We start from the raw sequence: 15,718 nt of genomic DNA, 5'->3' as shown, positions 1-15,718 counted from the left end.
CTTTAATCTCCTTGTTCTTTATTCTTCTGTTTTTCGAAAATTATGCTTATATTTATCCATGTTTGTGTCTTATGATCATTAGTGTCTTAGTGTCTATGCCTTAAAGCTATGAATATGAATCCATCACCTTTCTTAAATGAAAACTGTTTTTATCACAAAAGAACAAGAAGTACAGGATTTCAAATTCATCTTTAAAACTAGCTTAATTAGTTTGATGTGGTGACAATACTTTTTGTTTTCTGAATGTATGCTTGAACAATGCATATGTCTTTTGAATTTGTTGTTCATGAATGTTAAAATTGTTGGCTCTTGAAAGAATGATGAAAAAGGAGACATGTTACTGAGGATCTGAAAAATCATAAAAATGATTCTTGAAGCAAGAAAAAGCAGTGAATACAAAAAAAAAAAGAGAAAAAGAAGGAGAAAAACGAAAAAAAAAAGGGAGAAAGAGAAAAAGAAAGAAAAAGAAAGAAATAAAGCTGTGATCCAAGGCAAAAAGAGTGTGCTTAAGAACCCTGGACACCTCTAATTGGGAACTTTAGCAAAGCTGAGTCACAATCTGAAAAGGTTCACCCAATTATGTGTCTGTGGCATGTATGTATCCGGTGGTAATACTGGAAGACAGAGTGCTTTGGGCCACGGCCAAGACTCAATAAGTAGCTGTGTTCAAGAATCATCATACTTAACTAGGAGAATCAATAACACTATCTGGATTCGGAGTTCCTAAAGAAGCCAATCATTCTGAATTTCAAAGGATAAAGTGAGATGCCAAAACTGTTCGGAGGCAAAAAGCTACTAGTCCCGCTCATCTAATTTGGAGCTTAGTTTCATTGATAATTTGGAGTCTATAGTATATTCTCTTCTTTTTATCTTATTTGATTTTCAGTTGCTTGGGGACAAGCAACAATTTAAGTTTGGTGTTGTGATGAGCGGATAATTTGTACGCTTTTTGGCATTGTTTTTAGTATGTTTTTGGTAGTTTTAGTTGAGTTTTTATTATATTTTTATTAATTTTTAGTTAAAATTCACTTTTCTGGACTTTACTATGAGTTTGTGTGTTTTTCTGTGATTTCAGGTATTTTCTGGCTGAAATTGAGGGATCTGAGCAAAAATCTGATCCAGAGACTCAAAAGGACTGCAGATGCTGTTGGATTCTGACCTCCCTGCACTCGAAGTGGATTTTCTGGAGTTACAGAAGCCCAATTGGCGCGCTCTCAACGGCGTTGGAAAGTAGACATCCTGGGCTTTCCAGCAATATATGATAGTCCATACTTTGCCCAAGATTTGATGGCCCAAACCGGCGTTCAAAGTCACCTCAAGAAATTCCAGCGTTAAACGCCGGAACTGGCACCTAAATGGGAGTTAAACGCCCAAACTGGCATAAAAGCTGGCGTTTAACTCCAAGAAGAGTCTCTACACGAAAATGCTTCATTGCTCAGCCCAAGCACACACCAAGTGGGCCCAGAAGTAGATTTTTATGTCATTTACTCATCTCTGTACACCCTAGGCTACTAGTTTTCTATATATAGGACCTTTTACTATTGTATTTTCATCCTTTAGACTTTGGTAGCTATCTTTGGACATCTAGTTCTTAGATCATTGGGAGGCTGGCCTCACGGCCATGCCTAGACCTTGTTCTTATGTATTTTCAACGGTGGAGTTTCTACACACCATAGATTAAGGTGTGGAGCTCTTCTGTACCTCGAGTATTAATGCAATTACTATTGTTCTTCTATTCAATTCCGCTTGTTCTTTGTCCAAGATATCACTTGTTCTTCAACTTGATGAATGTGATGATCCATGACACTCATCATCATTCTCACTCATGAACAAAGTGACTGACAACCACTCTTGTTCTACAAGCATACGAGGCTCTAGTGAATATCTCTTGGATTCTTTAACCGGAATCTTCGTGGTATAGGCGAGAACTGATGGCGGCATTCAAGAGAATCCGGAAGGTCTAACCTTGTCTGTGGTATTCTGAGTAGGATTCAATGATTGAATGACTGTGACGTGCTTCAAACTCCTGAAGGCGGGGCGTTAGTGACAGACGCAAAAGAATCACTGGATTCTATTCCGGCCTGATTGAGAACCGACAGATGGATAGCCGTGCCGTGACAGGGTGCGTTGAACATTTCCAATGAGAGGATGGGAGGTAGCCACTGACAACGGTGAAACCCTTGCATAAGCTTGCCATGGAAAGGAGTAAGAAGGATTGGATGAAGACTGTAGGAAAGCAGAGAGACGGAAGGGAAGGCATCTTCATGCGCTTATCTGAAGTTCCTACCAATGAATTACATAAGTATCTCTATCTTTATCTTTTATGTTATTTTTGTTCATCACCATATACATTTGAGTCTGCCTGACTAAGATTTACAAGATGACCATAGCTTGCTTCATAGCAACAATCTCCGTGGGATCGACCCTTACTCACGTAAGGTATTACTTGGACGACCCAGTGCACTTGCTGGTTAGTTGTGCGAAGTTGTGTAATGCCATGGAATTGAACTACTAAGTTTTTGGGGTTCATGACCGGGGTTCATACTTTGCGCGAAGATAGATGACGTAAACTGGCGTTCAACGCCAGTATCATGCTGCTGTCTGGCGTCCAGCGCCAGAAACAGGTTACAAGTTGGAGTTCAACGCCAGAAACAGGTTACAACTTGGCGTTGAACGCCCAAAACAGCCCCAGGCACGTGAGAAGCTTAAGCCTCAGCCCCAGCACACACCAAGTGGGCCCCAGAAGTGGATTTCTGCATCATCTATCATAGTTTACTCATTTTCTGTAAACCTAGGTTACTAGTTTACTATTTAAACAACTTTTAGAGACTTATTTTGTACCTCATGACATTTTCAGATCTGAATTATATACACTTTGACTGCATGAGTCTCTAAACTCCATTGTTGGGGGTGAGGAGCTCTGCAGCGTCTCGATGAATTAATGCAATTGTTTCTATTTCACTTAAACGTGTGTGTGTTCCGATCTAAGATGTTTATTCGCACTTAATTATGAAGGAGGTGATGATCCGTGACACTCATCACCTCCCTCAATCCATGAACGTGTGCCTGACAAACACTTCCGTTCTACATCAGACTGAATGAGCTTCTCTTAGATTCCTTAATCAGAATCTCCGTGGTATAAGCTAGAATTGATGGCGGCCACTCTTGAGAATCCAGAAGGTCTAAACCTTGTCTGTGGTATTTCGAGTAGGATTCAAGGATTGAATGGCTGTGACGAGCTTCAAACTCGCGATTGCTGGGCGTGATGACAAACGCAAAAGGATCAATGGATCCTATTCCAACATGATCGCGATTTTATTCTCTTTTATTTTTCCAATCTAATAATTCCCATTGATAATTTTGATTGATATCCTGACTAAGAATAATAAAATAAAACATAGCTTGCTTCAAACCAATAATCTTTGTGGGATCGACCCTTACTCACGTAAAGTATTACTTGGACGACCCAGTGCACTTGCTGGTTAGTTGTGCGAAATCATAAGAAATCTTGATTTTGATATTGAGATATTAATTTCGTGCACCAATGACCCTAACCCGTATCCACCATACCAACCACCTTATGAGCCAAATGAACCATACACAGAACCATCACCTCAATATACACCATCTCCTTATCATTATCAAGATGAACCACCTTCCTACCATGAACCCGTTCTCTCAACAAATGAACCCTCCTATCCACCCCAAACCTCCATGGAGAAAGCATTTGCCGATCTAAACTCTACTATACAAGCTCTCACCGCACAAATCGGACCACCAAATACCTTCAACAATCAACCCTCAAGCTCTAGTGTACTTCCTTTTCAACCACAGAATGATCTCTTCATCCCATCACCACTATCCATGGAAGAGCACCCACATCTATCAATCCAAGAGCAACATGATCCCAATGATGCTATTGACATGGATCAATCCAAGAGCACCCACTTCCTTTTCTCTTTTTTTTCAACTTTTATTTCGTACTGTTTAATCTTATGTTATATTGAACCTGGATGTTATTCGTAAGCACTTGCGTTAGCATTACATACTGCATAACTGCATACTTGCATAAAAAAAATTTTCACACGCGACGCGACAGCATCGCCGACGCGTCCGCGTCATAGGTGCGTTAGGAAGAAAATAAATTGAACAGAGAGTCACGCGAAAGCGTGGCTGGAGGCGTGCCTTTGGCACAACTTGATCCATGCGACCGCGTCACTGACGCGTCCGCGTCATGTGGGAAAAATGCCTCCCACGCGTCCGCGTCACCCACGCGAAAGCGTGCCTTAAATTTGATGTATAAAGGGTGTATGGGCGAAAGTTGAGCTAGAATTGGGATGGACTCGTGCTAGAAGCACAAGCCTTGCCACGCGTACGCGTGCCCCACGCGTGCGCACCGATTTTCAAATTCAGGCCATCCACGCGATCGCGTCAACCACGCGATCGCGTCACCCAAGGATTTGGCAATATGCATTTCAAACAGAGAGTTGCGCGACCGCGAGGCTGCCCTCGCGCTAATGGCACAAATCAATACACGCGACCGCTTGGATGACGCGTCTGCGTCATTTCATAGAAGCGTTATCCGCGCGAACGCATCACCCACACGTCTGCGTCACAAGCGCCGCACAACTTATCCAGATCAGCCAAAAAAATCTTATCTTTTCTTTCCCAAATCTAAATCTTTTCTTTCCCTTCTTATTTCTTTCTTCCTTCCTTTCTTTTTTTTCTTTCTTTTTGTCCTTTCAATTGGTGTTAGAAATTTATTTGGGTCATTATTTTGCTTATGGATTGTTAAGAAATTGCTTGACAATTATATATTATTTTTTTAACGGTGCTTGCATGTTCAATTTAATACTTTCCATACCTTATTTAATATGCATGCTTTGTGTTTGTGAAAAAGTCCGTATGGCATTGTGCGTTCTTAATTATTCTATCCTTCTACTCTAACGCCTGTTTTTCGCAAAACCCTTTTCAATATTTTATTACTTAAATATAATTGTAAATACAAACGTTATTGTTAGTTTCTCACGACTAATAATACATTAAGGCTTTTAATGCTTAATTTACGCTACTCATGCCTTTGCCAGCATGCCAATAAACATCTTGTATTTAATTGCCTCAATTTATCATGCTATGCTTCCATTGATGTCTTAATTTCATGGAATCGCGACCATGTGTTAACGACATTCTTCTTTATTTTGGCGTGATTCTTACTAGTACTGCCCTCTCCCTTGCTCTATCCCTTTGACTTCATGTCCTTTTCTCTTCTCCTTTTTTCAGGCTGGCCACCAGGAAGAGTAAAGAGAAAGACTCTACAACGAGTACCGGCTGAGGAACCACAACCCCCGCCACCTGCACATCTTTGCATGCACCGAGGACGGTGCAATCTTTAAGTGTGGGGAGGTCGATACCGATATCCACGGGTTAGTTAGTCCCTTCTCAACACCAATTTTTGTTTTTCATTATTGCATTTGCATATTTGATTGCATGTCTGTTTTATTTTGTGCATATTTTACCACTTGGTTGAAGTAACATTTTCTTTTTCAAGAAAATTTTTATAGCATTTCACTAATTTGAATTAAACTTTTTGAAAAACTTGTTTGAAGAAATATTATATTGGAACATGGTTTAGAGCTCGAACACACAAAACCAGTGAGATTTTGAGCCTATTTGATTGGTTGCATTTTATCAACCAATATATTTTATTTTTGTGTGTTATTCTCTCTAAAATTGTAATCTTTGTCTTGCTTAATTCTATATTTTCATTATTTGATGTATGCATGCACTTATATAATTGAGGCCTTGTTTCACTGAGCTTATATACCCATATGGCCTTACCTTTTATTATCCTTTGCAAACCTATGTTGAGCCTATTTTACCCCTTGTTCTTTACTTTAGCTCATTACTAACTCTAAGCAGAAAATAATAATGTCCATAATTTGAATCCTTGATTAGCTTAGACTAGTGAGAATACTCATGAATTAAGTGTGGGGAAAAGTGGGTTTGAAAATGTTTGGTTTGGGAATTGAGTATGTTAGACTTTATGTGAAAATGTGCAAAATAATAGTTGAGCACATATTATTGCATTCAATACTTTGAGAAGAATAAAAGAAAAATAAAAAAAAGAAAAAAAAAGAAAAAAAAGTGAAAAAGAAAAGAAAAAAAGCAAATAATAAAAGGGGACAAAATGCCCCAAAGTAAGTGTTGGTATCAATGCATATATACTATACTCAAATTTAGGATGCATGAATATGTGGAAAACACAGTTAATGAGAAGTTAGATTCCGCATTTTAATTTAATGGATTGTCTTAAGTTAGGTGGAAAGTTTAGGTTAATTAAGGATTCAGATTTTAGTCCACTTGGCCAAATACAATCCTACCTTGACCCTAACCCCATTACAACCCTTAAAAGACCTCTTGATTTGTGTATTGGTGCATTAAATTTTTGTTGATTGTTAGATGAAGAGCAAGCTATAGAAAGCAAGATTAGTAGAGAATTGAGAGAATTGACCCTAGACACTTGAGAGTTAGAATGATATACACTACCAGTAAGGGTTCAGTGCTTAATCCTGTGTTCCCTGCTTTCATGAGCTATCTTCTTCTTGCAAGTTATTTGTATTGTATTTTGTGATTTGAATTAGTGAAATCCAGTTCATATTTGTTCTTGAAAGATTTATTTACTTTTTAACCAAGTAGGTAGAAAAATTTTACATGTAGTTGCATTCACATAGATAGGTTGCATTGCATACTCTCTATCATTCCTCTTCACTCCTTTATAGCTTCTCTTGAGCTTAGCATGAGGACATGCTAATGTTTAAGTATGGAGAGGTTGATAAACCACTATTTTATGGTTTGTCTTGTACTTAATTGAGTGAATTTTATCAATCTTTCATACACTTATTTATACTAAATGCATGGGTTTACATTCTCCTTCCTGATTTTGTGCTATGATTGAAAACATGCTTCTTTGGCCTTATATTTGCTAATATTAATCCTCTCTTATTACCATTAGATGCCGTGATATGTGTGTTAAGCGATTTCAGGGATTATAAGGCATGAATGGCTCAGAGGATGGAAAGGAAGCATGCAAAAGTGGAAGGAATACAAGAAGTTGAAGAAACTACTAAGCTGTCCAGCCTGACCTCTTCGCACTCAAACAGTCATAACTTGAGCTACAGAGGTCCAAATGACGCGGTTCCATTTGCGTTGAAAATCTAACATTCGGGGCTTCGCAACGATATATAATTTACCATAGCTTCCCCGAAGTTAAGCAACGCGAACGCGTGGATGACGCGTCCGCATCGCATCTGCGAACTTCAATCCACGCAAACGCGTGGACGATGCCTCCGCTTCACTTTGCCGCAACCTGTACGGACCAGAAAGCACTAGGAGTGACTTCTGGACTGTTTTTGACCCAGTTCTCGGCCCAGAAAACACAGATTAGAGGCTGGGAGTGGAGCAGAATCAGATCATACACTCATAACACACTTTTCATAATTTTAGATGTAGTTTTTAGAGCCTGCCTCTTTCTTAGGATTTAGGATTAGGATTCCTCTTAAAGGATTTAGGATTTATTATTATTTCACTTACAATTCTTCTGAGCTCCAGGTTCAATATTCCTTTATTTTGACTTCTCTTCTACTTTGAGATACTTTAATGCTTTTATTTGTATTTGACTTATATTGCCCAATTGGCTTATGAACTTTTCCATGTTAGATTTGATTGCTTTTATTAATGCAATTGAGGTATTTCAGATTTATGCTTGCTTTATTCTATTTATGATGTCTTCAATTTAATTTAGAATCTTCCCTTTTGGCTCTGGTTAAGTAATTGGTGACGCTTGAGTTATCAAATAAAGCAGTAGTTAAAATTGGCAGATCGCTCTAAAACTAGTCTTCCCACAGGGATTGACTAGGACTTGAGGATCAAACTAATCATTCCACTTGACTTTCCTTTGCTTTAGTAAAGGTTAACTAAGTGGGATTAAAATCCAATTCTCATCACAATTGATAAGGATAGGACTTCCAGTTCTAATACCTTGCCAAAAGTTTATTTTATTATTACTATTTTAATTTTCTTATCATTTAACATACTTCTTTCTTACTTTCAAAACCCCCCAATTTACAAGACTCATAACCAATAATAAGAACATACCTCCCTGCAATTCCTTGAGAAGACGACCCGAGGTTTGAATACTTCGTTTATCAATTTATTTAGGGGTTTGTTACTTGTGACAACCAAATATTTGTACGAAGAGATTTTCTGTTGGTTTAGAATCTATACTTACAACGCGACTATATTTTTATAAAATTCTTTACTAGCAAAAATCCTAACGTCAGCTATACCGAGGAACCAAGAAGAAATTCACAAAGTCTCAAGTATAAATCAAGCAACCATGGAGAAAGTAAAGTCAACAATGGTCAAAAACTCATCCTTGGACCAAATCCAAACTTGGAGCCAAAGCAAGGCTCTACGGTCAAGATTGAAGAAACTTGAAGAAAAAGGTTGAGAGAGAATCTGTAAGTAGTATCTAATAGATTCGGATTTCTCCCTCATTACTGATGAATCCGCTGCAAGCTTTGGTGAATGGAGAAGAAGACAGCATTAGGGTTGAACTTGATTCAACCTTGGAAGTTTCATTCTTCTATAATAAGGGTGAACGGGCAAGGGTTGAAGGTAAGAGAGTAAGAACTAAGCACAAAGTTCGGTTCTCATAACTTCCTAATCTTGTTAAGTTCATCTCCTTCATATTGTTCATTTAGTATATCTTTTTCTCGGTTTAATCTGTCTGAGTCTCATTGAAAAAGGCAAACATGGTAAGATTTATAAGAAAAAGCCAATGAGAGGTAAAAGGCAGTGAGTTAAACTTGGAAAAAAAAGTCAAAAGATGTTTCAAATTTTCTTTGTACATCTTTCTGTTTTGTATCATGATCTTGTGGAGATTTCCTTGCAAGTTAGGTTAGCACTTGGTTGTTGAAAGCTAGATAGAGGTCTAGTCAAATTCAAATTGGGTTAGAATCTGGATTTGTCCCAGATAGGATTAGGTAGATCCTAAGAAAAGATTGGTGTTTGTACCTTGAGAAAAATAGTAAAATTCCATCATAATTGTGATCGAGACTGGAAATAGACTACATTGCACTGAGTAGCTAAACCAAGATACTTCTGGGTGTCACTCTTTCTTCTCTGCTCTTTTACTATTTCTGTATTTCAAGAGACAAAAATAAAAGTATCTCCTAATTCGACCGGAGACAAAAGCAAAATATCTCCTAAAATTCTCTTGGTAAAAGCCAAAGTAAAAATCAGCAAAAAAAGGCCAAGATTCAACCCTCCCTTCTCTTAGCCACTGATAACCATCATGAAAAAATGTGTATTAAATTGTGAGCAACGTTACAAGTCAAAACTATCCCATGGTTTACACTCTGATGCTATATGTAACAAGTGGATGAGTAATAGAAACAGAAAATAACTGCATATCTGTTATTAGTGTTTACTTCTTATAGTAAAAAATACTTTTTGAGACAATAAAATAAACTTGTATTAATCATAATCAATTTGTTTATTTACTCTATTAAGATTTTATAATATGATGTTTTATGACAAATTACAAAAGAATGACATTTAATTTTTTTTCTATTTTTTTTATTTTAATCTGTTATATATATATATATATATATATATATATATATATATATATATATATATATATATATATATTAATTATAGAGAGGAAAAAAGAGATATCATATATTTTAATAATTGAATAAGAGAAATAAAAATATTAAGTTTTCTGTCAACATCAACTAGTTTTTTTAAATTATTTTAGTTATTTAAATTTTAAATCATATATTTTTAAGATTAAATTTTAAATTATAAATTTTAATTTTTAAAAAAAAAATAAATATTTCAAAAATAAAAAATTAGTTAATATTAACTAATTAAAAAATTGTTTTTTATATTTTAATATATATTTAATTACAAGAAAATAAATAGAGGTAGAGGCGCATCAAATCTTGCCAACAAAATCTAACGGAGGGTGAGATCGCAACATATAAAGCTAGTAGTGTGCAGTGCTCCATTGTTTGACCATAGACCCAATATTAAATGTATAGGGCGTTAATCCTTCACCTTTCTATTTATAGCATGCTATCTTTTACATATAAAATATTAAAAATCAACGATGTAAAGAGTTGCGCCCTCTGCTCTGTTCGCTTTATTCCTAGATTTGGTACAGTTTCCATTAACATAATTATTATTGTAATTAATCAATCCTACGTTAATAATAACAAAACCGATCCATGTTATCTCTAGAAGCACACGCGTGGCAGCAGCATCACCCATCTAAACCTAAAGTAGTTGCCCTACTCATCAGGGAATTGATAGGTTGAATAACATATAAGGTTACTTCACTCAAGACAAAACAGTTTTCAGCACATTTACACATGCCTCTATCTTATATTATGTCAGTATAGTTTATTGCTGCATGTTTATTAACACTTTCGTGGTGTAGATACTGATAGCTCCTTATTTGGTCTCCTAATTAAAATGTTAGATTTTTAAATTTCACTGTGTACTTTGGGTAGAAAAAGAAAAAAAAAATTCAATAGTTAGTGTTTGCCTTCAGGCCAATGACTCTGAAAGAATTTGTATGAAAAAAAAAAAAAACTGGTGCATGTATATTATTATTTTAGTTTAACAAGTCTTACAAAGCAATTCGTGGCAAAGTTTGAGGATCTAGCTACGAAAACAATGTGGCCACACACACACACATATATATTATATGCGGAAATCAGATACGATATTTAATTACACATTTATTATATTTAATATTATGTAATTATTTCATCCTTAATTAAACCATATAAAATAAAATATTTTTTATTATTTTAAACCGATTTTTTATTATTTCTCAAACATTATATATAAAATTTTTGAGAAAACTAAAAATAAAATAATTTGAATGAAGTAAAAAACCTGATGATAAAATAAACAAATGTTTAATTAATTTTTACATACATTAAAAAATTATTTTATCTCTAACAAATTTTTCCATGCAAGATCTTTTATAAGCATAAATTATATGTAAGGGTTTTTTTGTCTTATACCAATGCAAAATTTTTTTATTTAAAAGAATATAGGAAACAAATATTTAGCTTTAAATATTTTTGCCATAAAAAATCTAATATCTTTGGATAAAACTAACAATTAATAATTATTATATAACAATTTAATTAAATATATTAAATTCTCTAAAATTATTAATTATAAACTTCATATAAAAATAACTAAATGCTAATCTTCGCCTTAACAATATGTGCTCTCTTTGAGGGCCATGAACCTCTAAAAGTGAGGGACGATGTTGTCTTGTCATCAGGACATACCTAACCGTTGCCACAGTTTAGTGCATAACATTCACAAGCTAGCTAGTGACACCGCAAAGAGCAACAATAATAAAAATAATTATTCAATCCGAAAAGCCAAAGATTTTTCATCACGATAACCTGATATTCATTTGATCCTATCCTTACTCATTGATTAGCAATTTTAAAATTCATTTAGATATATATAATATAATAACCTTTTAGGTTTATATTTCATCATCACTCAAACCTTAATTCGTGACCTTCAGTTTATTTTTAAGGTTGAAATTAAACAAATAATTGAATCCCACCCCCTATGCCGTGTTCATTCCTTCTATGCTACATTATTATATTATTATAGGTCACTATTTTACGTAATCTGTTTTCAGAAGTAACCTTCATTTAACGCCTAACAGTAACATCGGTGGGAAAATTAAAATTTAATTATTTTATTATTAAAATTTTAATTAAATTTTTATATTTTTTTATTCAATTAGATTTTTATACTATTTTTTATTTTTTAGTTAGGTCTGTTTTAGTATAAAAAATATTAGAATTAACTGAAGATTTATTCGTAAATTAAAAATATTCATAATTAAAAATTGAAATAAATCTTTAATTGCATATATTTTAGGAGAAATCTATTAATTTTAATATTTTTTATATAAAAATGACCTAATTATAAAATTAAAAATAGTATAGAGACTCAATTAAAAAAATATATAAAAATCTAACTAAAAATTTGATAAAACTATAGAGACTAATAGAATAATTAAACCAAAAGATAATAATAAATTATAAAAAAACTATTCTCATAATCAATGATCTATTATAAATTGAAATCGATCAACAAATTTCCTTTAAATAAAGTAATTTTCAAGTTTCAACTTTACCTTCTTCATACAATTCTAAACACTATAAAGAACAATGCATTATCAGAATAAATTAGCTAATTTTAAGAAAAAAAAATTACCGGGGAAAGTTATACTATTATAAAAAGTAAATAAATTAAGTCGTTGCATGTAGTTAACCTTCATCAAGTTATCCTAGTTTTAAATAATATTTTGGAAATAATTATGGTAAGAAATATATCATAAGCAAAATAAAGAGAGAGATGTTTTCTTAACTTCTTTCCTTTTGTAATTGAGTTCTTAATTGTTACACACAATTTGTAAATTTTGTATTAACATGTTATTGAGTTCCTCTTCATATATTATGTTTTATGTATGTACTTATATCAATACATCAGGACCGGATAGATTCCACCTTTAATAAAGTTAAAATTGTCATAAAATTTATTGACTTGTACATAATGTGGTAAGGAAAGTTTTTAAGTGTACTTACTGGTACACTGATATTTCAATGATTTTTAACTGTTGATTTTAATTATATATATTTTAGAAAAAATTTTAAGTGTATATAAAACATTAGTATTTTAGTTGTTTTAAATGTTGATTTCAATTAATATATATTATATATTTTTTATAATTCAGATCAACGATTAAAATAATTGGAACACCAGTATTTTAAGTATATTAAAAATTTTTCTTATTTTATATATATTTTTTATATTTAAAATTAATAATTAAAAATTACTGAAACACGTACATTACTTGAAAATTTTTCTAAACTATTAGATGAGTATTAAGTCTGATATAAAATAAATAAAAGTAATAGTATTAAAAATTAAAAAATATATATATCTATATTAAAAACAAATAATCTAATGAATAAAAATACTTAAATATCATTAAAGAAAAATACATAAATTTAAAGACTCTGTAGGCTATATAATAGGCCGCATGGGGTTTTTCCAAGCATTCCGTAACTTGAAAGAGCATCCAAGGAGTGAATGAGTGATGCATACTTAGCAACTTTCATTTCAGGTTGTCTTGAACTCGGAATTGACATACAAGCATATCATTCAATGAACTTCAATTACCCCTCTCATCTCTTTACAATGAACTTGTACACACATGTGTACGTTGAAAAAATATCACGTGTTTGTGGTCCATAGTTATAGTAACTACTACCTTTCAAGGCATGCATATTTAATTTTTTTCTAATTATTATTTCGGTTCTCTAGTCAACCTAGCTATATTATGTACAGAGAAATTATTCCATACAAATTATGAGGAGAAATTTGATGAAACGAAAGTAGATATTAATATTAATAATAGTAGACAACAAAATCCCTCCTATCCTAAGTCCCGAATGTCAAAACTCTGAAAGTTTGTCTCTTTGGAATTGAAGTGTTTCTTAAACGGAAAATAAGATATTCTAGGCCTACCTTATCTCTTGTGACAAAGACAATAAGGCAAATCAATGCACGCCACATTCTAAACAAACGAAACTATAAGCCACTAATCTTCCACCATAAATTACACGGATTTATCTATCTCTATGTATTATTTGATTTAGATAGATAGCTCTATTATGGGTTACATATGTATATGATATAAAATTAACAACTTGTAATTGGTCGCCAAAATTAAAGCAATAAAGTCATCGATAGTCACACCATGATCACCGGTGGAAGGTATATATATATGTATAACCGTTTTATTGAAAGGATAAAATTCAGGACAAATTTCAAGATTTGGTAATTATCTACCTCTAGTGTAAAATTAATTATTGTCAGGATTTATTCAAGTGTGGAATATTTTGTTCAAGAAAGCAATCAAGCATGGCCATTCAAAACTATTCTATATGTACTACTTCAATTTGGTAAAACTTTTTGCATTGTTTTACCATGTGTCACGCACTGAACCAAAAACATTAATTCTTGGGATTATGATTGATAACAATGTATTGCTAAACTAGAGATGCTATCCATTTAGGACATTTGTGCTAAAATAGCTTATATCTGTCGGACTTTATAATTTTATCGAATTTTTAATTAAATTTTTATATTTTTTTTATTAAATTTTTATATATTAATTTTTTTTAATTAAGTCCATACCGTAAAAATAATATTTAAGATAACAGAATATTCTTAGTAAAAAACAAATATTCTAATGATTTAGTTATAATAACTAGTTGAACAAATATATATTTTTTCAAAATACCAGAAGAGCCCTTTACATTTTATCACAAAGGAAAAAAACCTAGCCCTAAATTACTCTGTGGAGATCGCATTCATTGTCGTCTCCTACGTCGAGCCCTCATCTTCATCCCTTTGTGGCGTCATCTGCAGCGGACGCTTGGTGGTCTGCTGCCCGTCGCCTCCTTCTCTCTGTGCTGGTCTGTCCTGCCTTATTCTGCTCGGAGGTCTACTGTGCTGTTTTCTCATCCAAGCCATTGCCGTCCCTCGCAATTCTTCGCCTGGCCTCCTGTCCCCGCGCTGCGCCTCTCCTTGATCTCCCTGTACTCGATCTGTCACAAAACAGGTAACATATAACATTGAGTTTTTTTTTTTTTAGTTTTTAAAACTTGATGTAACATGTTTATGCTAATTTTAATTTTTACATAATATGGCATTGGTTGAGTACCTATTTTTTGAATTGATTTTTGGATTATTTTGATATAATGGTTTAGGATTTACAATATGAATATTTATATACAGAAATTTTGTTAATTGGTGAATTGACATATAAATTAATATTTTGCTGATGATAAATTTTACTTATTGTTGATTGTTGATTGTTGTTGCTGTGATGATGCTGCTTTATTAGGATTCTATTTCTATTTTTTATTTTTTAATGTAGTGATGGGGGATTCGAATTTTACCATAGACATATAGCATGGTGGCAAGTTTCATGATATAGGACATGGGCTAGAATATTTGGGGGGAGGGTGTTGGAAGATATGCATTTTGAGCTCGATGAATGGAGTTTGCAAGAAATAGTTAGTGAGCTGCAGAAGTTAGGGTACAAAGGGTATACTAAGATATGGTACTGTGAACCGGGATGTTAATTGAGCTCGGGTCATAGAGAGTTGATGAGTGATGGAGATGCCATGAGAATGGGTAGGTTATTGGTGTCACAGACTGTTAAGCATTGCTCGGTGTATGTTGTTGATGGCTGTAGGGATGGTAACGGTGTTGAGATATGTTCGAATGATAAGGACTATGTGCCAACTGAAGTTGAGTACAGTGGCAGTGGTTTCATAGAAGTAGAAGTTGAAGGTGAATCAGAGTCATCTAGTGAGGAGGATAGATTTGATGATAGTGCTGATGATGGAGATCACAAAGACCATTTTGGTTTTGATGTTGAGGATGAAAATGATGGTGGAGCTTTAAATGCTTTTGGGGGGTTTGATGGCTGGTGCGCGAAATTGTGAACAATACTTTTCACAACTCTCATAATCCCCGGTCATGAACTCCAAAAACTTGGTAGTTCAATTCCATGGCATTACACAAC

Source organism: Arachis stenosperma, chromosome 5 (assembly GCF_014773155.1).
Source record: "Arachis stenosperma cultivar V10309 chromosome 5, arast.V10309.gnm1.PFL2, whole genome shotgun sequence".
Taxonomy (NCBI): domain Eukaryota; kingdom Viridiplantae; phylum Streptophyta; class Magnoliopsida; order Fabales; family Fabaceae; genus Arachis; species Arachis stenosperma.
Note: the sequence above shows the minus strand (reverse complement) of the source record.